Here is a 25,895-nt window from a genome sequence, read left to right as displayed (position 1 = left end):
CCCCCAGCTACGAGGCAGGCACGCTGCCCCTGCGCTACAGCGCCGGCCCCTTCACAACCACCTTCAGTAATTATTATTATTATTATTATTATTATTATTACAACCCTCGACACTTCCCGTGTGTGTGTGCGCGCGCGCGCCAGCGCGCGCGTTTTTTTGGGGTTAGGTTACGAGAAGTGGGGTTAAGTCGAGTTAGGGTACGTTTCGCCGCGGAGCGCGACAACCACCCGCGCCCGCTCCGCGACGGCGACCTCCGAGCACACCCCTGCACCATTGCCAACGCCCCCGCGCCACAAAGACCTCCAGGAAACTCGCTTTGCGGTTCGTATGGACGTTTCAAGCTCCGTTCTCTCGCCAACGGCCATACCATGTTGAATACACCGGTTCTCGTCCGATCACCGCAGTTAAGCAACATTGGGCGTGGTCAGTACTTGGATGGGTGACCGCTTGGGAACACCACGTGCCGTTGGCTCAATTCCCTTTTTACCAAGTTTCCCAGTCCCAGTACGACAACTTACTTTCAACTTTTGCCTCAGGCCAGCAGAAATTGCTTAAATCACGTTTTTTGTTACGTCTGAAACTAGCTAGACCTTTTGCTGCTCTTCGACCCCGTGGCTATACAGGAACGAAGCTTAGCGTAGTATTGCATTTCCTCCTAGGTGACCGGCCTAACCTGGCGGCGGCGACATCATCATCATCGTTGTTGTTATTATTATTATTATTATTATTATTATTATTATTATTATTATTATTATTATTATTATTCGTCGTCTCTCTCTCTCTCTCTCTCTCTCTCTCTCTCTCTCTGTGTGTGTGTGTGTGTGTGTGTGTGTGTGTGTGTGTGTGTGTGTGTCGACCTAGGGGACCCTTGCTGAGCCTAGCACCGCTTCCAATTACTCGTGCCAGGATTTTAACTTTCGTACCTCCTATCGTACGTCCCTATGTCTAAACTTGCTGTTCTTATTCTTTTAGGTTAGTGTAGCTTATCCTGCAGGCCTCTTATGGCACATAACATCATTCTACGTCCTATTTCTCCCAATATTAAGATTATTAAAGGGCGGAACGAGGCTTCTAAACTCCCCGCCCACCTTGAAAATCGCGAGGAAGGTGGTTTCCATGCAACGTCATCGACACTGTCGTGATTACAATGAAAGCCATGTCCTAGCAACCGACCGCGGCATTTAGCAGCCCCTCAAAGAGTCGAACAATTTCCTTTTATGTTCTTTCAGGTAAGTAGCTATTCAAATTACGACACGGTTCGGCAATAAGTTACAAGTTTGTAGTACGCTCGTGTCTCTCCCGGGCTTCCTTACGAACGGTAGGGCACCAGTGCAGTACAGTGGCCTACACACAGCCCGCTATCTTCGAAGTGCGTGTGTTGCGATGTAACGTAGTTTTGAAGCCTAGGAACTTGTAAAACTCTTTCATTTCTATCAAAGACGAGACGCCCTTCAAATAAGACTGAGAAGGTAACCTTTTGACGACAAGGGTTAGTTCAAAGAGTCGTGACGTTTTAGGTTAGGTGAAGGGAGGAAAGCACTCGTTTTTGTTGTTTGTACGTCAGCTGACCGATCTTTTGGCAAGTGATAAATTGAGTAGAACGAATCGGAACTCCGTATAGTTACTGTTACCGTCCTAGAATTAAAATTAGACCATTCTGAGCCCTACTTGACAGGTTCGACACCGGCTCACTCGTGTGATATTTCGATGGTCTGTAGATATGGGCGCATAAAAAGAACTCCTGCGGGACAAACTTCCGGCACCTCGGCATCTACGAAAGGCGTAAGATAATAGTGAACATAACCTTACTAGTAGTACCACCACCACCATTACTGCTACTAATACGACTATTACTTAAGGCAGTGGACAATTTCGAACTCAAGCAATAATGTGTCCTTTTGCTGACCACCTGATCACTGCCTCTTGCCTTACTACTACAGGCTAGCGTTCAAGGAAAGAAAGAAAGAAAGAAAGAAAGAAAGAAATAAGTTACCGTTCTTCCCAAGTCAGGTTAGGATTTCTGCATCAGACACGGCTAGGGCTGATCGTGGATCTACTAGTACCTAACATGCTAAATTGTGCTCCGTTATATCATCACCAGTCGTGAAGTCACACCTGCATCTTCTAATTACAGGGTAGATGCTACATATTTCGGGCAATATATAACCCAGGTTTGGCTTGGATAACCTAAAAATATTCAGGTACTGGGTCTGGCCTGGTTATATCAAGTGTCACCCTAGATCAGCAGGGCTAAGAATCATCAGGTCTCTGTCATGAATTTAAATGGCTTAGTACCCCTCATTATGGTGTACTTCTCTTCATATTTGAGGGAAGAGGAGTAAAACTTAAAACTTTATTGCCTGTCTTAAACCACCTACTTTCTTTGGGGTATTGTCTAGCACAAACTTCTAAGGCGACCACATCACACAGCCCGATGCTCGAATACTGCTTGGGCAGGGGTGTAGGTGGTGGTTAGTGGTTGCAAGAAGGGTCCTGGAAGGGAGGGATAATAAGCCAGTACGCCACTTGCTCTTAAGTCTGTACCTTTCATTATACGGTTTCATTAACTATTTTTTACACCTGCCCTGTAGTATGGTACCATTTAGTAAGAGGTCTCTAGAGTTTGGCCTAGTACAACCTTCAATGAAAGTAGTTTTCAGGAGTGGTTAGGTACCCCTATACTTACTTTCTTTCTTTCTTTCTTTCTTTCTTTCTTTCTTTCTTTCTTGGATTACAAGGTGTCGGTAAAGCAGCTGATCGTTGCTTATGTACAAAAAAATGTTCATACATGGGCTTTCATTCGCTGAGGTAAATGATAATGATAATAATAATAATAATAATAATAATAATAATAATAATAATAATAATAATAATAATAATAATAATAATAATAATGGCAAGAACACAAAGGGTCCTTTTCTCTGCAGCTGATTTTTAGCATGAAGGACAGAGGCTGTCATGATGATGATGATTACCGAGTGATACCGTTAAGCTAAAACCCAGTAGGGGATTAATATTAACAGCAGGGAACGTTGTGCAGAATCATTCAGTAAAGATGTAATGGCAGGGGGAGGGGGGGAAGAGGGCGTTCAGTATAATACACCATCAACCCAAGTACAGTGCATATTTAGCTCTATGTTATGTAATGCTCTCTCTGCTCTCTGTACCTTTATTTGGCCCTACAACTTGTCTCACCAAGTGAAGGAGATCTTACACATAGTTACTGTACTGTACTTAATTTCACGCTGACTTCAACTGCTAGTAGGATACGCACGTCGAACCATGCAGAAACCTGCACGATTTCAAACGACTGCCGACTAGATAGCGACTAGGCCGAAGAAAGAAAGGGCATCTTATAAATCGAGAGCGACAATTCATTTTCGAGGTTAGGGTTACCGCTTGGTTCTCTTAGCCAAAGAAATCATGAAACCATTTTGCGAGTAAAAACTGATGTTACCTGAATTTTGGATACAGTTATTACTACCATCATCATCATCATCATCATCATCATCATCATCATCGTCATACGCTACTCTGTATGATGAAGGTGGGTAGCAAGATCGAGTCTCGGCGCGATCAGTTGGCTTCAAATTCTGCTTCACCTCGTTCAGAGTATACATATTCAAGGTAAAAACACTAGCTTCTCTCAAAAAATAAACTCCTATTGAAGGGTCATTAAACACAACTTCTTCTTCTTCTTCTTCTTCTTCTTCTTCTTCTTCTTCTTCTTCTTCTTCTTCTTCTTATTATTATTATTATTATTATTATTATTATTATTATTATTATTATTATTATTATTATTATTATTATTATTTTCCTTTCTTTCTTTCTTTCTTTCTTTCTGTCTTTCTTTCTTTCTTTCTTTCTTTCTTTCTTTCTTTCTTTCAGGACCATTTAAGTGAGATGTTAGCTGTATGAGTGTTGCAGCACCTCAAACCTTTACATTTTTTCCCTTGTAAGTTGTGGCAATGTCTTGCAGAGAAGTTTGTTGGGAAACCATGGTCCTTCCTTCCTTCCTTCCTTCCTTCCTTCCTTCCTTCCTTCCTTCCTTCCTTCCTTCCTTCCAATAAGTCTGCTGAGTTGCTGTCTCAAAGGGTCTCTCATCCTAAAGAAATTTGACCGAAGGTAAGGGATGTTGCCAGGTCTATCAAACTGACAGACTTATCATCTCCTGGTACAGGAAATCTGTTCTTTGAAGAGTCTGGACTGACTGCCCCTTCCTCCGTCACGGTGTTCTCGATCCTGCCTTCGCAGCCCACTGGAGGCAGTAAGATACGACTCACAATGCCTCCATCCAGCAGGCGAGGGGTGAAGCCTCTCCTGAGGCGGTACAGGCTCTGTAGCGAACTGGAAATTTAATTATGCCCTAAGAAACATCTAGAGGTTCCCTTGGGCAGGCTGTCCCTTTTCCCAACCTGAGCTTTCGACCCCCGACAGGGGCTGAAAGCTGCTGGATGTGAGAGACTGTACAGAGTTGAGAGCCTTATAAATAGAGGCCTAAAGGCTAGGACTTTACGAGATTGGCGCTACCAGCAGGAAAGCAGGAGTCGAACGAGTCATGGAGGCTAGCTTCTAACTTATGTCCTTTATCCTGTAGGTCCTTTCAAGCAAAGCTACAAGAGGCAGATTACAGCAGGTCTGCTTCACTCTGTGGAAAACTACCTAAAGGCTGACTTGCCTTTGCTCTCACTCGGAAGGGGTTAGAGCCTGAGGATGGCCGTTCAGCTCCATTGCTAGAGGAAGGATTGGGCTTCCTTCAGGTAAGAGGGGGTCACTCCCGGGGGCGTCGCGACGACGACGGCCGCCCCTAAACGTCGGCATGGAGAGGCGGCTGGTGAAATGCTGCCCATCGAACGCACCTCCATCAGGACGCCCGAAGCAAGGTGACGAGTACTTCTGCCACCTGAGGAGCAGCGTCAAACCTTTGACTATCCCTTCCTAACCGAACCCTGATTGTAACCCACCCCTTAAAGACGCAGGGAGCACGAGAAAGGAGCTAGGAAGCACGTCCCCAACTTGTCGCCGCGCAACCCACCCGACAGCCAGCCACTGCTGTTTCCTGCGCGGTCCGAGTAGCCTGATACACTCAGATAACCAGGGGAGCGCGCGAACACACACAGACATTAGTCCAGGCCTAGCACTCCGCCTGGACGGAGCCACTCCATCTTGGCTCTGTTTTTTCCTCTGCCCCTGCGGGGGCTGGGGGTGCGTGAGAGGGAAGCATCGTAGCAGCCGGGCTAGCAGCCAAGGAGCTAGCCCACCCAGCAAATCCAACATGGCCGCCAAGTGCGGGAGCTCGTGGCTCCCGCGGCCACCTCCAGCCGGGTCCTCACCCCGTGCTGGCCCGTCAAGCGCCACCGACCAATCACAGCGCGGCTATCAATCCAGCGACCAATCAAGCCTCATAGTCTGCTCACTTCAAGTAAACCGCCGTTTTTAGACTTGTTACAGCCCTTGTACTGCTTCCAAGTCAAGTACAGCATGTACAGGTCTCCAAGTTCGAGTCTACGCGGCAGCCCTGCAACAGACTACGTAACTGACGTTGCCCTGCTGTCCTGAGTTCGTGACTTGTCTGTGGCGTTAACCACGTATAAAAAACTAGCCCTGTCACGACTCGGGCAACAGAGGGTAACTGATAGCCACAAATTGGTCCGCCTAGTGCGTTTGACCGTTAAATCAAACGTACCCCTCCCTGCCCCATGATCTCCCCCATCCAAGTCCTTCTTTACGGTTCGCACTGTAACCTAGGACCCCCCCCCGGTCAAAGGCACCCTCCTCGCCTGCGACCGGTTTCCCTCACTCGTAAAACATAGGGACTTCACTCTCCTTATGCCTAGGACTCCTACCCGGGACGAGTGCCCAGCCAACCTTCCTCTCTCGTTAAAACTAGGGACTTCACTCTCCCTGGCCAGGGACATCACTCTCCCTGGACGAGAACCTGGACTGTTGGTTCCCTCCCTGTCCCCGCCCCCTATCCCCCCCCCCTTCAACTAACTGCTTACAATTCAGGGTCAACTCAGTGGATCGAGTAGCTGAGCCCCTGAATCCAAGACCAAGTATCCACGTCCCGCCAAGAATCTTTCTTCCCAAATTAAACCCTCACTTCCTAAACCACAGAACAAGGGTACAGCCGATGCGGGTGCCAACAAACTGCCAATTACAGATGCTCAATATTTTCCTCAGAAATTAACACCTAACCGATGCTTTTCCAAATTTAACACCGCACACTCACACAAATATGGTGGCGCCAGTCACCTATGTATGAGTCACTGCTTAACGACGTCGGTAATTCCCATTGCAAACCTCCGAACGCAAGAGGGTGTGCCACAACCGACAAACACGTACTGCTGTGTCACCGTGACACTGAATGTAGCGAGTCTTGGTTACACACATACACACACGGCCACACACACATAACACATACGATCAACACTCACACACACAACAATAAAAATAAAATACACACACAAACTGCCAAAGCAACATCGGGCGTGGTCGCCCACTGGATGGGTGACCGCGAGCACACATACTGTCAAAGCAACATTGAGCGTGGTCACCCACTGGATGGGTGACCATGAGCATACATAAACTGTCAAATAAAACACAATAATTCACACAACTGACACTAACACACACAACAGTCCGACAGAGGAGCGCGGAATAGCGCACCGGTATCGGCACGTTACAAACCACCTATCTCCTCGGAGATAGGTGGAACATACGGATGACCAGGGAGCGCGCGAACACATTCTCATCGTGACCATGGCTGACACAGCAACAGCATCGGCAGCATCTGCACCCGCCTCGGCTCCGGCCCAGGCGTCGCCCAAGAAGAGCAAGGCTTCTGCATCGAAGAAACCTCGCACCAAGCCTGCCCATCCGAAAACCTCCGAGATGGTGGGCAGTGCCATCAAGAGCCTGAAGGAACGAGGTGGATCTTCTCTGCAGGCTATCAAGAAGTACATCTCTGCCAACTACAAGGTGGACTCTGAGAAGCTGGCCCCTTTCATCAAGAAGTACCTGAAATCTGCCGTGGCTTCCGGAGAGCTGGTCCAGACCAAGGGGAAGGGAGCTTCAGGTTCCTTCAAGCTCGCTTCGGCTGCCAAGCCGGAGAAGGCCAGCGCAGCCCCTGTCAAGCGGTCCGCTGCCCCCAAGGAGAAGCGCATCCCCAAGGCGAAGAAGGCTGGTGGAGCCAAGGCTGCAGCCAAGAAAGCCATTTCCAAAAAGCCTGCCGAGAAGAAGAAGGCCGCTCCTGCTCCCAAACCCAAGCAGAAGGCTCCTTCCAAGGCTAAGAAGGCCGCCAAGGTGCCCACTAAGAAACCTAAGGCACCTAAGCCTAAAAAGGCCGCTAAGCCCAAGGCCTCGCCTAAAAAGGCACCAGCAAAAAGGAAGTGAGGACATTTCATGTTCTTGCTTCCTTCTACACGCACCTCTTGCTCTCGTAGGAGCAGAGGAAAAACGGCCCTTATCAGGGCCATCAATTTTATTCCCCAAGAGAGCATATTATGTCAGTCACTGTCCAAGGCTGGAACCCTGGCCTCTCCTATCTCTGCCTCCTAAACAGGCTAGTTTGTCTCATTGCGGGGCGACTCACTCTTCAAATTTCATTATTATTGTACTTAACTACATTTTTCTTTATCCTTACTTACTGCACTTTTGCTGTTGCTGTTGTTGTTGTTATTATTATTATTATTATTATTATTATTATTATTATTATTATTATTATTACTATCACGTCCTAGATATTAATTAATGAATTATTGTACTCAATACTCAAGATTATTATTATTATTATTATTATTATTATTATTATTATTATTATTATTGTTATTATTATTATATTCTGTTACTCTTAGATTTTTCCTTGAACCTAGAGGAACCACTAGCTTTTTTTCTTTTCGTTTTCCTTCTATCCTAGACCAGAGAGACAATAACTACTCTTCTAGGAAATTTTGGTGGCCCTGAAAAGGGCCGTTTGGTAAAGCTCCAGCCATAAGACAAGCACCGGACTTAGGCACGTTCGCCACGGATGCGGCGGGCGAGCTGGATGTCCTTAGGCATGATGGTGACACGCTTGGCGTGGATGGCACACAAGTTGGTGTCTTCAAAAAGACCCACCAGGTAGGCCTCACTGGCCTCCTGCAAGGCCATGACAGCCGAGCTCTGGAAGCGCAGGTCGGTCTTGAAGTCCTGAGCTATCTCTCTCACCAGCCGCTGGAAGGGCAGCTTGCGGATCAGAAGCTCAGTGCTCTTCTGGTAGCGTCTGATCTCACGCAGGGCCACGGTACCGGGCCTGTAGCGATGAGGCTTCTTCACTCCTCCGGTGGCAGGCGCGCTCTTACGGGCAGCCTTGGTGGCCAGTTGCTTGCGCGGGGCCTTGCCTCCGGTAGATTTACGTGCAGTCTGCTTAGTACGGGCCATCACGTGCTCACTGTCGACTCGTCCCAGGAAGAATGGTTCGGGGGCTTGCTGCCCGACTGTTTTATTGCTTCGCTTCCCCCACCCTCGGTAGCAGCTGCACTCCCATTGGCCGGGCGGTGCTGACGTCACCGGGGCCAGGCACTTTCAACAAAAGCGAGGGGCCTCGAGTGCCAGCCGCATTCTAGCTCTGAACTCGCAGCTCTACTGATCTATCATGACCGGACGAGGCAAGGGAGGCAAGGGACTCGGCAAAGGAGGCGCCAAGCGTCACAGGAAGGTGCTCCGAGACAACATCCAGGGCATCACTAAGCCTGCCATCAGACGTCTCGCTCGCAGAGGTGGAGTCAAGCGTATTTCGGGACTTATCTACGAGGAGACCCGTGGCGTGCTCAAGGTATTCCTGGAGAACGTTATCCGGGATGCCGTCACCTACACCGAGCACGCCAAGAGGAAGACCGTGACCGCCATGGATGTCGTCTATGCTCTCAAGAGGCAGGGACGCACCCTGTACGGTTTTGGTGGTTAAGTCTCCTCCGAGCGTGCTCCCGTTTGTGAGCATGCAGTATTTAAAAAACGGCCCTTTTCAGGGCCACCACTTACCTCTCAAAAGAGCACAGAGTCCCACTTACAGTACTCCTCTAACGTAGCTTGCGCTATTCTCCCTCTCAAAACAGTCATCTCCCCGAAACCTGCACGGAAAAAAGCCCTCATTATCAGTTATGATGTCTACATTTTAATGCTAACAAGAGAAAACAAACATTATCTTCCTTGCTGTGCACGTCTAAAAGACAAAGTATTGTAAATATACTACTTTAAGTATCCTTTCCTTTCCTTTCTAGTTAAGTGTGTGTTCTTACATGCATAGGTTGGTAGTATCCAGCAGTCAAGAACAGAATTATACAGCATAAATGAAATGAAAAGAAATCTATAATGTACTTCCTTCTTCCTTCCCTTCTGAAAATTAAATATTAAGAGGGGCCTGGAGCTACCTTACTCATTTCCCCCTTAAATAAATAACCTCAAAGGAAAGGCTATTCTTGTGCTCTCCTGGCTAATGTTACAGATGCCCTCATATTTGCAGTGTCTCATTATTGTTATTATTATCATTATTATTAGGAGAGTTGTCTGAACTGCTCTATCACTTCAGGATTTCTCCATACTTCTGCTAAGATAGCTATAGCAGCATGATAGACAAACAGCTCTTATCTTAAGGAGTTGGTGGCCCTGAAAAGGGCCGTTTATTTATATTTTTCCGGTGAGCCAACGCCCTGACCGAGAACAGGAACTTAAGCCTTCTTCTCGGTCTTCTTAGGCAGGAGCACTGCCTGGATGTTGGGCAGAACACCACCCTGGGCAATGGTCACTCCAGACAGCAACTTGTTCAACTCCTCGTCGTTACGGATGGCCAACTGTAAGTGACGAGGGATGATCCTGGTCTTCTTGTTGTCACGGGCTGCATTGCCCGCCAACTCAAGAACTTCAGCTGCCAGGTATTCCATGACTGCAGCCAGGTACACAGGAGCCCCAGCACCCACTCGCTCAGCGTAGTTTCCCTTGCGGAGGAGACGGTGGATACGGCCGACAGGGAACTGCAGGCCTGCACGGCTGGAGCGACTCTTGGACTTGCCCTTCACTTTTCCTCCCTTTCCTCGTCCTGACATGATGCTATGATGCTCTGCTGCTCTACTTCGAAGGGAAAATGATACCGAATGATGAAGCCACCTCATCAGAGGTCCCGAGGGACCAATGATGCTTTTAGCCCGTCGACCAGTTAAAGGCCTTGAGTGCTATTTCTTAGTAGGATGTTAAATGGCATAATGGTAGTGTGGAATGTGGAGTTTTGTAGGGGGGGTCGTAACTGACCAGAATATGGTCTGGGGGGGTGCCCAGAAGGGCGGGGGTTGGGGAGAGGCGTTGGTTCTCTAGTTAATAGAGGCCAACGAAGAGCAGTATCGGGTGGATGGTCACCCATCCAGTAGGTGACCACGCCCAATGTTGCTGTCATAAAATGTTGTTGGGGATTAACCTAATTGTAGGGAGGAAGGTTAGGGCAGTCTGAGTGGGTGATGGTGTAACGCGTGGTGAGGAGTTAAACATCTGGGAACTGGGTGTTGCTTGAACTGGGGGGGATTAGTTGATAATCAACTGGCGGCTTGGCATGGTCTGGTTAAGGGACGTGAGTAGCTGGATGAGGAGAAGGTTGAGCAGGTTATTGTTGTCAAAACTTGAGGTGTTGGTTGAGCGGAGAAGAGGCTGAGGGGCTGGAGAGGTGTGTGTGTGTAAGTGTTGTGCGTGTTTGTAGTGCGCCTTGATTGCCTGCTTTAAGTAGGGGCAGCCAGGATAGGAGGCTGCGTGACTGCCTTCACAGTTAGCGCACCTCGCCTTGGCTTTAGGTATTGTGCAGACAGTGTGGCGGTGAGCGCCGCCACATCTGTTACACTTCGTAGCCTCTGTGCATGAAGCAGCAGAGTGGCCCAGTTGCAGGCAATTGTAGCACTGTGTAATGAGTGTGGAGGGGCGGTGGCGTGTAGGTGTCCTGTGAGTGTTGGGTGTTGGTGGGGGTTTTAGCCGGGAGACAGGTTTGTTACGCCTGCTCCCAGTTTGAGTGTATTTGTTGAGTGTAGCCTTGTCCGGTTGTGAGATTAATGGGGTCTCACTTCCGGATTCGGTAGATGGTGGGGAGTCGGTAACCTTGGCCGGTTGTGAGGCTAATGGGGCCTCACTTCCGGGTTTGGTACCAGACTCGGAGGATGGTGGGGAATCAGTGACCTTGACCGGTTGTGAGGCTAATGGGACCTCACTTCCGGGCTCGGTAGGTGGTGGAGTGTTTGTGAGTAGGGGTGAGTGTGAAGGTGGTAGGGTGTCAGGAGGGAGCGTGATATTGGATTGGGTGAATCTGGAAATTTTAGGGGGAAGCCGGGAGAAGAGAGTTTGGTTGGCTGTGTTGCTGACGTTAGGAGAAGCCTGGACCGCCGCATCAACAACCTCGGCCATCTCCCTGCAGACAAAGTAATGGACATTTTCATTCTCCAGATAGACGGTGGTATCAAAGTAACTGTCAGGGTCGATGGCGAAGATGATGATGTAGCCGTTCAGGAGTTCTTGAAGGAGCTGAACTTGGTGTAGGATGGGGGCGAGGACTTTGTTTATGCGGAGACGGTAGGTTAGAAGAGCGGATTTGTCGTTGGGATCGAGGGAGGCAGGTGGGGGAATGATGATGGGAGAGTACATTTGCTCGAACTTCTTAACTCTGTGGCGTAGGCGGGGGAGAGGTGTAGGTTCGGAAGCGGAAGTCATGATGGTGAGGTTAGGGAGGGAGCAGAAGGGAATAGCACGAAGGGTCAAACTCAGAAGAGGACCGATATAGGCGCACTCAGTGGGCACCAGTCGTGTCAGGTATAGTTAACGGATCTCGCCGGGACAAGACACGAACAGGTGATTCACTGAGCACTAGACAAATTTGCTGTGTGCTCAGGGCTTCCCTAAGCTTGGAGTGGGCTGGCAGGACCAGTGGCTGTACGAAGTGCCGGTGGAGAAATGGCAGACCGCGGAAAGACTGGTCCCAGAGTATATCTGAGAAGTCGGACCGCGCTGAGAACTTGGCAGGCTCGACGTTGATTGGCTGTCCTAGTGTGCGGACAAGGGCTGTCGATGAAGGCGAGAGCGAGTGGGCTTGGCTGGGTCTTGACGGGCGACGACGGTGAGCTGGCGGTTAGCAGGGTGCTGGCTCGGAGTGACGTCTGCTCAGGTCAGGTGCTGGCTCTCGAATGATACCGAATCACTCTGCGCACCAGTTTTGTAGCCTGCAAGGTTGCTCAACGTTACGAGCCAACCAATAAGGCTGCAGTAAGCTTGCGCTCATTGGCTAGTCGCATGCAGCCCTCTCGGTCTTAAAAAGAATTGCAAGGGGGCCGAAAAATTTACTTTCTAGGAGACATCCCAGACAACCATGCCACCCAAGACAAGCGGAAAGGCAGCCAAGAAAGCCGGCAAGGCCCAGAAGAACATCTCCAAGGGAGACAAGAAGAAGAAGCGCAAGAGGAAGGAAAGCTATGCCATCTACATCTACAAGGTGCTTAAACAGGTACATCCTGATACTGGCATCTCCAGCAAGGCGATGAGCATCATGAACAGCTTTGTCAACGACATCTTCGAGCGCATCGCCGCTGAGGCTTCCCGTCTGGCCCACTACAACAAGCGCTCCACCATCACCAGTCGGGAGATCCAGACTGCCGTCCGCCTCCTGTTGCCCGGTGAGCTGGCCAAGCACGCCGTCAGTGAGGGTACCAAGGCAGTTACCAAATACACCAGCTCCAAGTAAGGTGCCAGGTTTTCTGCCTTGCTGCATTCTTAACAAACGGCCCTTTTCAGGGCCACCACACCTTTAAAAAAAAGAGCAGCATCTGTTAGCCTTGTTATCAACTCCACTCTGATTTTATCTATCTGTCCTACTTCATATACATCGAAAGACAGTGCAAAACATTCAAATCATAAGCTAAGGAGGGAAGAACTACTACTACTACTACTACTACATTACCTTATTGCTAAAAATCCTCCTGCTTTGTCCTTTACAATGAAAACCAGACCAAGCCCCATGGCACTACAGCCCCTAAGCAAGCAGGCTGAGTGGACCTCAAAGCAGCCATTAGATCGAGGTAAAATTCCTTTGCCTGGCCGGGAATTGAACCCGGGCCCCCCAGCTACGAGGCAGGCACGCTGCCCCTGCGCTACAGCGCCGGCCCCTTCACAACCACCTTCAGTAATTATTATTATTATTATTATTATTATTATTACAACCCTCGACACTTCCCGTGTGTGTGTGCGCGCGCGCGCCAGCGCGCGCGTTTTTTTGGGGTTAGGTTACGAGAAGTGGGGTTAAGTCGAGTTAGGGTACGTTTCGCCGCGGAGCGCGACAACCACCCGCGCCCGCTCCGCGACGGCGACCTCCGAGCACACCCCTGCACCATTGCCAACGCCCCCGCGCCACAAAGACCTCCAGGAAACTCGCTTTGCGGTTCGTATGGACGTTTCAAGCTCCGTTCTCTCGCCAACGGCCATACCATGTTGAATACACCGGTTCTCGTCCGATCACCGCAGTTAAGCAACATTGGGCGTGGTCAGTACTTGGATGGGTGACCGCTTGGGAACACCACGTGCCGTTGGCTCAATTCCCTTTTTACCAAGTTTCCCAGTCCCAGTACGACAACTTACTTTCAACTTTTGCCTCAGGCCAGCAGAAATTGCTTAAATCACGTTTTTTGTTACGTCTGAAACTAGCTAGACCTTTTGCTGCTCTTCGACCCCGTGGCTATACAGGAACGAAGCTTAGCGTAGTATTGCATTTCCTCCTAGGTGACCGGCCTAACCTGGCGGCGGCGACATCATCATCATCGTTGTTGTTGTTATTATTATTATTATTATTATTATTATTATTATTATTATTATTATTATTCGTCGTCTCTCTCTCTCTCTCTCTCTCTCTCTCTCTCTCTCTGTGTGTGTGTGTGTGTGTGTGTGTGTGTGTGTGTGTGTGTGTGTGTCGACCTAGGGGACCCTTGCTGAGCCTAGCACCGCTTCCAATTACTCGTGCCAGGATTTTAACTTTCGTACCTCCTATCGTACGTCCCTATGTCTAAACTTGCTGTTCTTATTCTTTTAGGTTAGTGTAGCTTATCCTGCAGGCCTCTTATGGCACATAACATCATTCTACGTCCTATTTCTCCCAATATTAAGATTATTAAAGGGCGGAACGAGGCTTCTAAACTCCCCGCCCACCTTGAAAATCGCGAGGAAGGTGGTTTCCATGCAACGTCATCGACACTGTCGTGATTACAATGAAAGCCATGTCCTAGCAACCGACCGCGGCATTTAGCAGCCCCTCAAAGAGTCGAACAATTTCCTTTTATGTTCTTTCAGGTAAGTAGCTATTCAAATTACGACACGGTTCGGCAATAAGTTACAAGTTTGTAGTACGCTCGTGTCTCTCCCGGGCTTCCTTACGAACGGTAGGGCACCAGTGCAGTACAGTGGCCTACACACAGCCCGCTATCTTCGAAGTGCGTGTGTTGCGATGTAACGTAGTTTTGAAGCCTAGGAACTTGTAAAACTCTTTCATTTCTATCAAAGACGAGACGCCCTTCAAATAAGACTGAGAAGGTAACCTTTTGACGACAAGGGTTAGTTCAAAGAGTCGTGACGTTTTAGGTTAGGTGAAGGGAGGAAAGCACTCGTTTTTGTTGTTTGTACGTCAGCTGACCGATCTTTTGGCAAGTGATAAATTGAGTAGAACGAATCGGAACTCCGTATAGTTACTGTTACCGTCCTAGAATTAAAATTAGACCATTCTGAGCCCTACTTGACAGGTTCGACACCGGCTCACTCGTGTGATATTTCGATGGTCTGTAGATATGGGCGCATAAAAAGAACTCCTGCGGGACAAACTTCCGGCACCTCGGCATCTACGAAAGGCGTAAGATAATAGTGAACATAACCTTACTAGTAGTACCACCACCACCATTACTGCTACTAATACGACTATTACTTAAGGCAGTGGACAATTTCGAACTCAAGCAATAATGTGTCCTTTTGCTGACCACCTGATCACTGCCTCTTGCCTTACTACTACAGGCTAGCGTTCAAGGAAAGAAAGAAAGAAAGAAAGAAAGAAAGAAATAAGTTACCGTTCTTCCCAAGTCAGGTTAGGATTTCTGCATCAGACACGGCTAGGGCTGATCGTGGATCTACTAGTACCTAACATGCTAAATTGTGCTCCGTTATATCATCACCAGTCGTGAAGTCACACCTGCATCTTCTAATTACAGGGTAGATGCTACATATTTCGGGCAATATATAACCCAGGTTTGGCTTGGATAACCTAAAAATATTCAGGTACTGGGTCTGGCCTGGTTATATCAAGTGTCACCCTAGATCAGCAGGGCTAAGAATCATCAGGTCTCTGTCATGAATTTAAATGGCTTAGTACCCCTCATTATGGTGTACTTCTCTTCATATTTGAGGGAAGAGGAGTAAAACTTAAAACTTTATTGCCTGTCTTAAACCACCTACTTTCTTTGGGGTATTGTCTAGCACAAACTTCTAAGGCGACCACATCACACAGCCCGATGCTCGAATACTGCTTGGGCAGGGGTGTAGGTGGTGGTTAGTGGTTGCAAGAAGGGTCCTGGAAGGGAGGGATAATAAGCCAGTACGCCACTTGCTCTTAAGTCTGTACCTTTCATTATACGGTTTCATTAACTATTTTTTACACCTGCCCTGTAGTATGGTACCATTTAGTAAGAGGTCTCTAGAGTTTGGCCTAGTACAACCTTCAATGAAAGTAGTTTTCAGGAGTGGTTAGGTACCCCTATACTTACTTTCTTTCTTTCTTTCTTTCTTTCTTTCTTTCTTTCTTTCTTGGATTACAAGGTGTCGGTAAAGCAGCTGATCGTTGCTTATGTACAAAAAAATGTTCATACATGGGCTTTCATTCGCTGAGGTAAATGATAATGATAATAATAATAATAATAATAATAATAATAATAATAATAATAATAATAATAATAATAATGGCAAGAACACAAAGGGTCCTTTTCTCTGCAGCTGATTTTTAGCATGAAGGACAGAGGCTGTCATGATGATGATGATTACCGAGTGATACCGTTAAGCTAAAACCCAGTAGGGGATTAATATTAACAGCAGGGAACGTTGTGCAGAATCATTCAGTAAAGATGTAATGGCAGGGGGAGGGGGGGAAGAGGGCGTTCAGTATAATACACCATCAACCCAAGTACAGTGCATATTTAGCTCTATGTTATGTAATGCTCTCTCTGCTCTCTGTACCTTTATTTGGCCCTACAACTTGTCTCACCAAGTGAAGGAGATCTTACACATAGTTACTGTACTGTACTTAATTTCACGCTGACTTCAACTGCTAGTAGGATACGCACGTCGAACCATGCAGAAACCTGCACGATTTCAAACGACTGCCGACTAGATAGCGACTAGGCCGAAGAAAGAAAGGGCATCTTATAAATCGAGAGCGACAATTCATTTTCGAGGTTAGGGTTACCGCTTGGTTCTCTTAGCCAAAGAAATCATGAAACCATTTTGCGAGTAAAAACTGATGTTACCTGAATTTTGGATACAGTTATTACTACCATCATCATCATCATCATCATCATCATCATCATCATCGTCATACGCTACTCTGTATGATGAAGGTGGGTAGCAAGATCGAGTCTCGGCGCGATCAGTTGGCTTCAAATTCTGCTTCACCTCGTTCAGAGTATACATATTCAAGGTAAAAACACTAGCTTCTCTCAAAAAATAAACTCCTATTGAAGGGTCATTAAACACAACTTCTTCTTCTTCTTCTTCTTCTTCTTCTTCTTCTTCTTCTTCTTCTTCTTATTATTATTATTATTATTATTATTATTATTATTATTATTATTATTATTATTATTATTATTATTATTCCTTTCTTTCTTTCTTTCTTTCTTTCTGTCTTTCTTTCTTTCTTTCTTTCTTTCTTTCTTTCTTTCTTTCAGGACCATTTAAGTGAGATGTTAGCTGTATGAGTGTTGCAGCACCTCAAACCTTTACATTTTTTCCCTTGTAAGTTGTGGCAATGTCTTGCAGAGAAGTTTGTTGGGAAACCATGGTCCTTCCTTCCTTCCTTCCTTCCTTCCTTCCTTCCTTCCTTCCTTCCTTCCTTCCTTCCTTCCTTCCAATAAATCTGCTGAGTTGCTGTCTCAAAGGGTCTCTCATCCTAAAGAAATTTGACCGAAGGTAAGGGATGTTGCCAGGTCTATCAAACTGACAGACTTATCATCTCCTGGTACAGGAAATCTGTTCTTTGAAGAGTCTGGACTGACTGCCCCTTCCTCCGTCACGGTGTTCTCGATCCTGCCTTCGCAGCCCACTGGAGGCAGTAAGATACGACTCACAATGCCTCCATCCAGCAGGCGAGGGGTGAAGCCTCTCCTGAGGCGGTACAGGCTCTGTAGCGAACTGGAAATTTAATTATGCCCTAAGAAACATCTAGAGGTTCCCTTGGGCAGGCTGTCCCTTTTCCCAACCTGAGCTTTCGACCCCCGACAGGGGCTGAAAGCTGCTGGATGTGAGAGACTGTACAGAGTTGAGAGCCTTATAAATAGAGGCCTAAAGGCTAGGACTTTACGAGATTGGCGCTACCAGCAGGAAAGCAGGAGTCGAACGAGTCATGGAGGCTAGCTTCTAACTTATGTCCTTTATCCTGTAGGTCCTTTCAAGCAAAGCTACAAGAGGCAGATTACAGCAGGTCTGCTTCACTCTGTGGAAAACTACCTAAAGGCTGACTTGCCTTTGCTCTCACTCGGAAGGGGTTAGAGCCTGAGGATGGCCGTTCAGCTCCATTGCTAGAGGAAGGATTGGGCTTCCTTCAGGTAAGAGGGGGTCACTCCCGGGGGCGTCGCGACGACGACGGCCGCCCCTAAACGTCGGCATGGAGAGGCGGCTGGTGAAATGCTGCCCATCGAACGCACCTCCATCAGGACGCCCGAAGCAAGGTGACGAGTACTTCTGCCACCTGAGGAGCAGCGTCAAACCTTTGACTATCCCTTCCTAACCGAACCCTGATTGTAACCCACCCCTTAAAGACGCAGGGAGCACGAGAAAGGAGCTAGGAAGCACGTCCCCAACTTGTCGCCGCGCAACCCACCCGACAGCCAGCCACTGCTGTTTCCTGCGCGGTCCGAGTAGCCTGATACACTCAGATAACCAGGGGAGCGCGCGAACACATTCTCATCGTGACCATGGCTGACACAGCAACAGCATCGGCAGCATCTGCACCCGCCTCGGCTCCGGCCCAGGCGTCGCCCAAGAAGAGCAAGGCTTCTGCATCGAAGAAACCTCGCACCAAGCCTGCCCATCCGAAAACCTCCGAGATGGTGGGCAGTGCCATCAAGAGCCTGAAGGAACGAGGTGGATCTTCTCTGCAGGCTATCAAGAAGTACATCTCTGCCAACTACAAGGTGGACTCTGAGAAGCTGGCCCCTTTCATCAAGAAGTACCTGAAATCTGCCGTGGCTTCCGGAGAGCTGGTCCAGACCAAGGGGAAGGGAGCTTCAGGTTCCTTCAAGCTCGCTTCGGCTGCCAAGCCGGAGAAGGCCAGCGCAGCCCCTGTCAAGCGGTCCGCTGCCCCCAAGGAGAAGCGCATCCCCAAGGCGAAGAAGGCTGGTGGAGCCAAGGCTGCAGCCAAGAAAGCCATTTCCAAAAAGCCTGCCGAGAAGAAGAAGGCCGCTCCTGCTCCCAAACCCAAGCAGAAGGCTCCTTCCAAGGCTAAGAAGGCCGCCAAGGTGCCCACTAAGAAACCTAAGGCACCTAAGCCTAAAAAGGCCGCTAAGCCCAAGGCCTCGCCTAAAAAGGCACCAGCAAAAAGGAAGTGAGGACATTTCATGTTCTTGCTTCCTTCTACACGCACCTCTTGCTCTCGTAGGAGCAGAGGAAAAACGGCCCTTATCAGGGCCATCAATTTTATTCCCCAAGAGAGCATATTATGTCAGTCACTGTCCAAGGCTGGAACCCTGGCCTCTCCTATCTCTGCCTCCTAAACAGGCTAGTTTGTCTCATTGCGGGGCGACTCACTCTTCAAATTTCATTATTATTGTACTTAACTACATTTTTCTTTATCCTTACTTACTGCACTTTTGCTGTTGCTGTTGTTGTTGTTATTATTATTATTATTATTATTATTATTATTATTATTATTATTACTATCACGTCCTAGATATTAATTAATGAATTATTGTACTCAATACTCAAGATTATTATTATTATTATTATTATTATTATTATTATTATTATTATTGTTATTATTATTATATTCTGTTACTCTTAGATTTTTCCTTGAACCTAGAGGAACCACTAGCTTTTTTTCTTTTCGTTTTCCTTCTATCCTAGACCAGAGAGACAATAACTACTCTTCTAGGAAATTTTGGTGGCCCTGAAAAGGGCCGTTTGGTAAAGCTCCAGCCATAAGACAAGCACCGGACTTAGGCACGTTCGCCACGGATGCGGCGGGCGAGCTGGATGTCCTTAGGCATGATGGTGACACGCTTGGCGTGGATGGCACACAAGTTGGTGTCTTCAAAAAGACCCACCAGGTAGGCCTCACTGGCCTCCTGCAAGGCCATGACAGCCGAGCTCTGGAAGCGCAGGTCGGTCTTGAAGTCCTGAGCTATCTCTCTCACCAGCCGCTGGAAGGGCAGCTTGCGGATCAGAAGCTCAGTGCTCTTCTGGTAGCGTCTGATCTCACGCAGGGCCACGGTACCGGGCCTGTAGCGATGAGGCTTCTTCACTCCTCCGGTGGCAGGCGCGCTCTTACGGGCAGCCTTGGTGGCCAGTTGCTTGCGCGGGGCCTTGCCTCCGGTAGATTTACGTGCAGTCTGCTTAGTACGGGCCATCACGTGCTCACTGTCGACTCGTCCCAGGAAGAATGGTTCGGGGGCTTGCTGCCCGACTGTTTTATTGCTTCGCTTCCCCCACCCTCGGTAGCAGCTGCACTCCCATTGGCCGGGCGGTGCTGACGTCACCGGGGCCAGGCACTTTCAACAAAAGCGAGGGGCCTCGAGTGCCAGCCGCATTCTAGCTCTGAACTCGCAGCTCTACTGATCTATCATGACCGGACGAGGCAAGGGAGGCAAGGGACTCGGCAAAGGAGGCGCCAAGCGTCACAGGAAGGTGCTCCGAGACAACATCCAGGGCATCACTAAGCCTGCCATCAGACGTCTCGCTCGCAGAGGTGGAGTCAAGCGTATTTCGGGACTTATCTACGAGGAGACCCGTGGCGTGCTCAAGGTATTCCTGGAGAACGTTATCCGGGATGCCGTCACCTACACCGAGCACGCCAAGAGGAAGACCGTGACCGCCATGGATGTCGTCTATGCTCTCAAGAGGCAGGGACGCACCCTGTACGGTTTTGGTGGTTAAGTCTCCTCCGAGCGTGCTCCCGTTTGTGAGCATGCAGTATTTAAAAAACGGCCCTTTTCAGGGCCACCACTTACCTCTCAAAAGAGCACAGAGTCCCACTTACAGTACTCCTCTAACGTAGCTTGCGCTATTCTCCCTCTCAAAACAGTCATCTCCCCGAAACCTGCACGGAAAAAAGCCCTCATTATCAGTTATGATGTCTACATTTTAATGCTAACAAGAGAAAACAAACATTATCTTCCTTGCTGTGCACGTCTAAAAGACAAAGTATTGTAAATATACTACTTTAAGTATCCTTTCCTTTCCTTTCTAGTTAAGTGTGTGTTCTTACATGCATAGGTTGGTAGTATCCAGCAGTCAAGAACAGAATTATACAGCATAAATGAAATGAAAAGAAATCTATAATGTACTTCCTTCTTCCTTCCCTTCTGAAAATTAAATATTAAGAGGGGCCTGGAGCTACCTTACTCATTTCCCCCTTAAATAAATAACCTCAAAGGAAAGGCTATTCTTGTGCTCTCCTGGCTAATGTTACAGATGCCCTCATATTTGCAGTGTCTCATTATTGTTATTATTATCATTATTATTAGGAGAGTTGTCTGAACTGCTCTATCACTTCAGGATTTCTCCATACTTCTGCTAAGATAGCTATAGCAGCATGATAGACAAACAGCTCTTATCTTAAGGAGTTGGTGGCCCTGAAAAGGGCCGTTTATTTATATTTTTCCGGTGAGCCAACGCCCTGACCGAGAACAGGAACTTAAGCCTTCTTCTCGGTCTTCTTAGGCAGGAGCACTGCCTGGATGTTGGGCAGAACACCACCCTGGGCAATGGTCACTCCAGACAGCAACTTGTTCAACTCCTCGTCGTTACGGATGGCCAACTGTAAGTGACGAGGGATGATCCTGGTCTTCTTGTTGTCACGGGCTGCATTGCCCGCCAACTCAAGAACTTCAGCTGCCAGGTATTCCATGACTGCAGCCAGGTACACAGGAGCCCCAGCACCCACTCGCTCAGCGTAGTTTCCCTTGCGGAGGAGACGGTGGATACGGCCGACAGGGAACTGCAGGCCTGCACGGCTGGAGCGACTCTTGGACTTGCCCTTCACTTTTCCTCCCTTTCCTCGTCCTGACATGATGCTATGATGCTCTGCTGCTCTACTTCGAAGGGAAAATGATACCGAATCACTCTGCGCACCAGTTTTGTAGCCTGCAAGGTTGCTCAACGTTACGAGCCAACCAATAAGGCTGCAGTAAGCTTGCGCTCATTGGCTAGTCGCATGCAGCCCTCTCGGTCTTAAAAAGAATTGCAAGGGGGCCGAAAAATTTACTTTCTAGGAGACATCCCAGACAACCATGCCACCCAAGACAAGCGGAAAGGCAGCCAAGAAAGCCGGCAAGGCCCAGAAGAACATCTCCAAGGGAGACAAGAAGAAGAAGCGCAAGAGGAAGGAAAGCTATGCCATCTACATCTACAAGGTGCTTAAACAGGTACATCCTGATACTGGCATCTCCAGCAAGGCGATGAGCATCATGAACAGCTTTGTCAACGACATCTTCGAGCGCATCGCCGCTGAGGCTTCCCGTCTGGCCCACTACAACAAGCGCTCCACCATCACCAGTCGGGAGATCCAGACTGCCGTCCGCCTCCTGTTGCCCGGTGAGCTGGCCAAGCACGCCGTCAGTGAGGGTACCAAGGCAGTTACCAAATACACCAGCTCCAAGTAAGGTGCCAGGTTTTCTGCCTTGTGCTGCATTCTTAACAAACGGCCCTTTTCAGGGCCACCACACCTTTAAAAAAAAGAGCAGCATCTGTTAGCCTTGTTATCAACTCCACTCTGATTTTATCTATCTGTCCTACTTCATATACATCGAAAGACAGTGCAAAACATTCAAATCATAAGCTAAGGAGGGAAGAACTACTACTACTACTACTACTACATTACCTTATTGCTAAAAATCCTCCTGCTTTGTCCTTTACAATGAAAACCAGACCAAGCCCCATGGCACTACAGCCCCTAAGCAAGCAGGCTGAGTGGACCTCAAAGCAGCCATTAGATCGAGGTAAAATTCCTTTGCCTGGCCGGGAATTGAACCCGGGCCCCCCAGCTACGAGGCAGGCACGCTGCCCCTGCGCTACAGCGCCGGCCCCTTCACAACCACCTTCAGTAATTATTATTATTATTATTATTATTATTATTACAACCCTCGACACTTCCCGTGTGTGTGTGCGCGCGCGCGCCAGCGCGCGCGTTTTTTTGGGGTTAGGTTACGAGAAGTGGGGTTAAGTCGAGTTAGGGTACGTTTCGCCGCGGAGCGCGACAACCACCCGCGCCCGCTCCGCGACGGCGACCTCCGAGCACACCCCTGCACCATTGCCAACGCCCCCGCGCCACAAAGACCTCCAGGAAACTCGCTTTGCGGTTCGTATGGACGTTTCAAGCTCCGTTCTCTCGCCAACGGCCATACCATGTTGAATACACCGGTTCTCGTCCGATCACCGCAGTTAAGCAACATTGGGCGTGGTCAGTACTTGGATGGGTGACCGCTTGGGAACACCACGTGCCGTTGGCTCAATTCCCTTTTTACCAAGTTTCCCAGTCCCAGTACGACAACTTACTTTCAACTTTTGCCTCAGGCCAGCAGAAATTGCTTAAATCACGTTTTTTGTTACGTCTGAAACTAGCTAGACCTTTTGCTGCTCTTCGACCCCGTGGCTATACAGGAACGAAGCTTAGCGTAGTATTGCATTTCCTCCTAGGTGACCGGCCTAACCTGGCGGCGGCGACATCATCATCATCGTTGTTGTTATTATTATTATTATTATTATTATTATTATTATTATTATTATTATTATTATTCGTCGTCTCTCTCTCTCTCTCTCTCTCTCTCTCTCTCTCTCTCTGTGTGTGTGTGTGTGTGTGTGTGTGTGTGTGTGTGTGTGTGTGTGTGTCGACCTAGGGGACCCTTGCTGAGCCTAGCACCGCTTCCAATTACTCGTGCCAGGATTTTAACTTTCGTACCTCCTATCGTACGTCCCTATGTCTAAACTTGCTGTTCTTATTCTTTTAGGTTAGTGTAGCTTATCCTGCAGGCCTCTTATGGCACATAACATCATTCTACGTCCTATTTCTCCCAATATTAAGATTATTAAAGGGCGGAACGAGGCTTCTAAACTCCCCGCCCACCTTGAAAATCGCGAGGAAGGTGGTTTCCATGCAACGTCATCGACACTGTCGTGATTACAATGAAAGCCATGTCCTAGCAACCGACCGCGGCATTTAGCAGCCCCTCAAAGAGTCGAACAATTTCCTTTTATGTTCTTTCAGGTAAGTAGCTATTCAAATTACGACACGGTTCGGCAATAAGTTACAAGTTTGTAGTACGCTCGTGTCTCTCCCGGGCTTCCTTACGAACGGTAGGGCACCAGTGCAGTACAGTGGCCTACACACAGCCCGCTATCTTCGAAGTGCGTGTGTTGCGATGTAACGTAGTTTTGAAGCCTAGGAACTTGTAAAACTCTTTCATTTCTATCAAAGACGAGACGCCCTTCAAATAAGACTGAGAAGGTAACCTTTTGACGACAAGGGTTAGTTCAAAGAGTCGTGACGTTTTAGGTTAGGTGAAGGGAGGAAAGCACTCGTTTTTGTTGTTTGTACGTCAGCTGACCGATCTTTTGGCAAGTGATAAATTGAGTAGAACGAATCGGAACTCCGTATAGTTACTGTTACCGTCCTAGAATTAAAATTAGACCATTCTGAGCCCTACTTGACAGGTTCGACACCGGCTCACTCGTGTGATATTTCGATGGTCTGTAGATATGGGCGCATAAAAAGAACTCCTGCGGGACAAACTTCCGGCACCTCGGCATCTACGAAAGGCGTAAGATAATAGTGAACATAACCTTACTAGTAGTACCACCACCACCATTACTGCTACTAATACGACTATTACTTAAGGCAGTGGACAATTTCGAACTCAAGCAATAATGTGTCCTTTTGCTGACCACCTGATCACTGCCTCTTGCCTTACTACTACAGGCTAGCGTTCAAGGAAAGAAAGAAAGAAAGAAAGAAAGAAAGAAATAAGTTACCGTTCTTCCCAAGTCAGGTTAGGATTTCTGCATCAGACACGGCTAGGGCTGATCGTGGATCTACTAGTACCTAACATGCTAAATTGTGCTCCGTTATATCATCACCAGTCGTGAAGTCACACCTGCATCTTCTAATTACAGGGTAGATGCTACATATTTCGGGCAATATATAACCCAGGTTTGGCTTGGATAACCTAAAAATATTCAGGTACTGGGTCTGGCCTGGTTATATCAAGTGTCACCCTAGATCAGCAGGGCTAAGAATCATCAGGTCTCTGTCATGAATTTAAATGGCTTAGTACCCCTCATTATGGTGTACTTCTCTTCATATTTGAGGGAAGAGGAGTAAAACTTAAAACTTTATTGCCTGTCTTAAACCACCTACTTTCTTTGGGGTATTGTCTAGCACAAACTTCTAAGGCGACCACATCACACAGCCCGATGCTCGAATACTGCTTGGGCAGGGGTGTAGGTGGTGGTTAGTGGTTGCAAGAAGGGTCCTGGAAGGGAGGGATAATAAGCCAGTACGCCACTTGCTCTTAAGTCTGTACCTTTCATTATACGGTTTCATTAACTATTTTTTACACCTGCCCTGTAGTATGGTACCATTTAGTAAGAGGTCTCTAGAGTTTGGCCTAGTACAACCTTCAATGAAAGTAGTTTTCAGGAGTGGTTAGGTACCCCTATACTTACTTTCTTTCTTTCTTTCTTTCTTTCTTTCTTTCTTTCTTTCTTGGATTACAAGGTGTCGGTAAAGCAGCTGATCGTTGCTTATGTACAAAAAAATGTTCATACATGGGCTTTCATTCGCTGAGGTAAATGATAATGATAATAATAATAATAATAATAATAATAATAATAATAATAATAATAATAATAATAATAATAATAATAATAATGGCAAGAACACAAAGGGTCCTTTTCTCTGCAGCTGATTTTTAGCATGAAGGACAGAGGCTGTCATGATGATGATGATTACCGAGTGATACCGTTAAGCTAAAACCCAGTAGGGGATTAATATTAACAGCAGGGAACGTTGTGCAGAATCATTCAGTAAAGATGTAATGGCAGGGGGAGGGGGGGAAGAGGGCGTTCAGTATAATACACCATCAACCCAAGTACAGTGCATATTTAGCTCTATGTTATGTAATGCTCTCTCTGCTCTCTGTACCTTTATTTGGCCCTACAACTTGTCTCACCAAGTGAAGGAGATCTTACACATAGTTACTGTACTGTACTTAATTTCACGCTGACTTCAACTGCTAGTAGGATACGCACGTCGAACCATGCAGAAACCTGCACGATTTCAAACGACTGCCGACTAGATAGCGACTAGGCCGAAGAAAGAAAGGGCATCTTATAAATCGAGAGCGACAATTCATTTTCGAGGTTAGGGTTACCGCTTGGTTCTCTTA

General features: G+C 47.8%; 3 non-coding genes across 3 annotated transcripts; all 3 read left to right on the top strand.

The window, feature by feature from the left end:
* Positions 1-353: 353 nt before the first annotated feature.
* Positions 354-472, top strand: LOC137500745 (5S ribosomal RNA). Its single transcript, XR_011018246.1, has one exon. It is a non-coding gene; the product is annotated as a 5S ribosomal RNA (ribosomal RNA).
* A 12,995-nt stretch (positions 473-13,467) lies between these two features.
* Positions 13,468-13,586, top strand: LOC136886933 (5S ribosomal RNA). Its single transcript, XR_010861885.1, has one exon. It is a non-coding gene; the product is annotated as a 5S ribosomal RNA (ribosomal RNA).
* A 9,256-nt stretch (positions 13,587-22,842) lies between these two features.
* On the top strand, positions 22,843-22,961 carry LOC137500744 (5S ribosomal RNA). The gene has a single exon (XR_011018245.1). It is a non-coding gene; the product is annotated as a 5S ribosomal RNA (ribosomal RNA).
* The last annotated feature ends 2,934 nt before the right edge of the window (positions 22,962-25,895 follow it).

Source organism: Anabrus simplex, chromosome 4, assembly GCF_040414725.1.
Source record: "Anabrus simplex isolate iqAnaSimp1 chromosome 4, ASM4041472v1, whole genome shotgun sequence".
Lineage (NCBI taxonomy): Eukaryota > Metazoa > Arthropoda > Insecta > Orthoptera > Tettigoniidae > Anabrus > Anabrus simplex.
The sequence above is the reverse complement of the archived record's forward strand: the minus strand, read 5'-3'. Positions and strand labels throughout refer to the sequence as shown.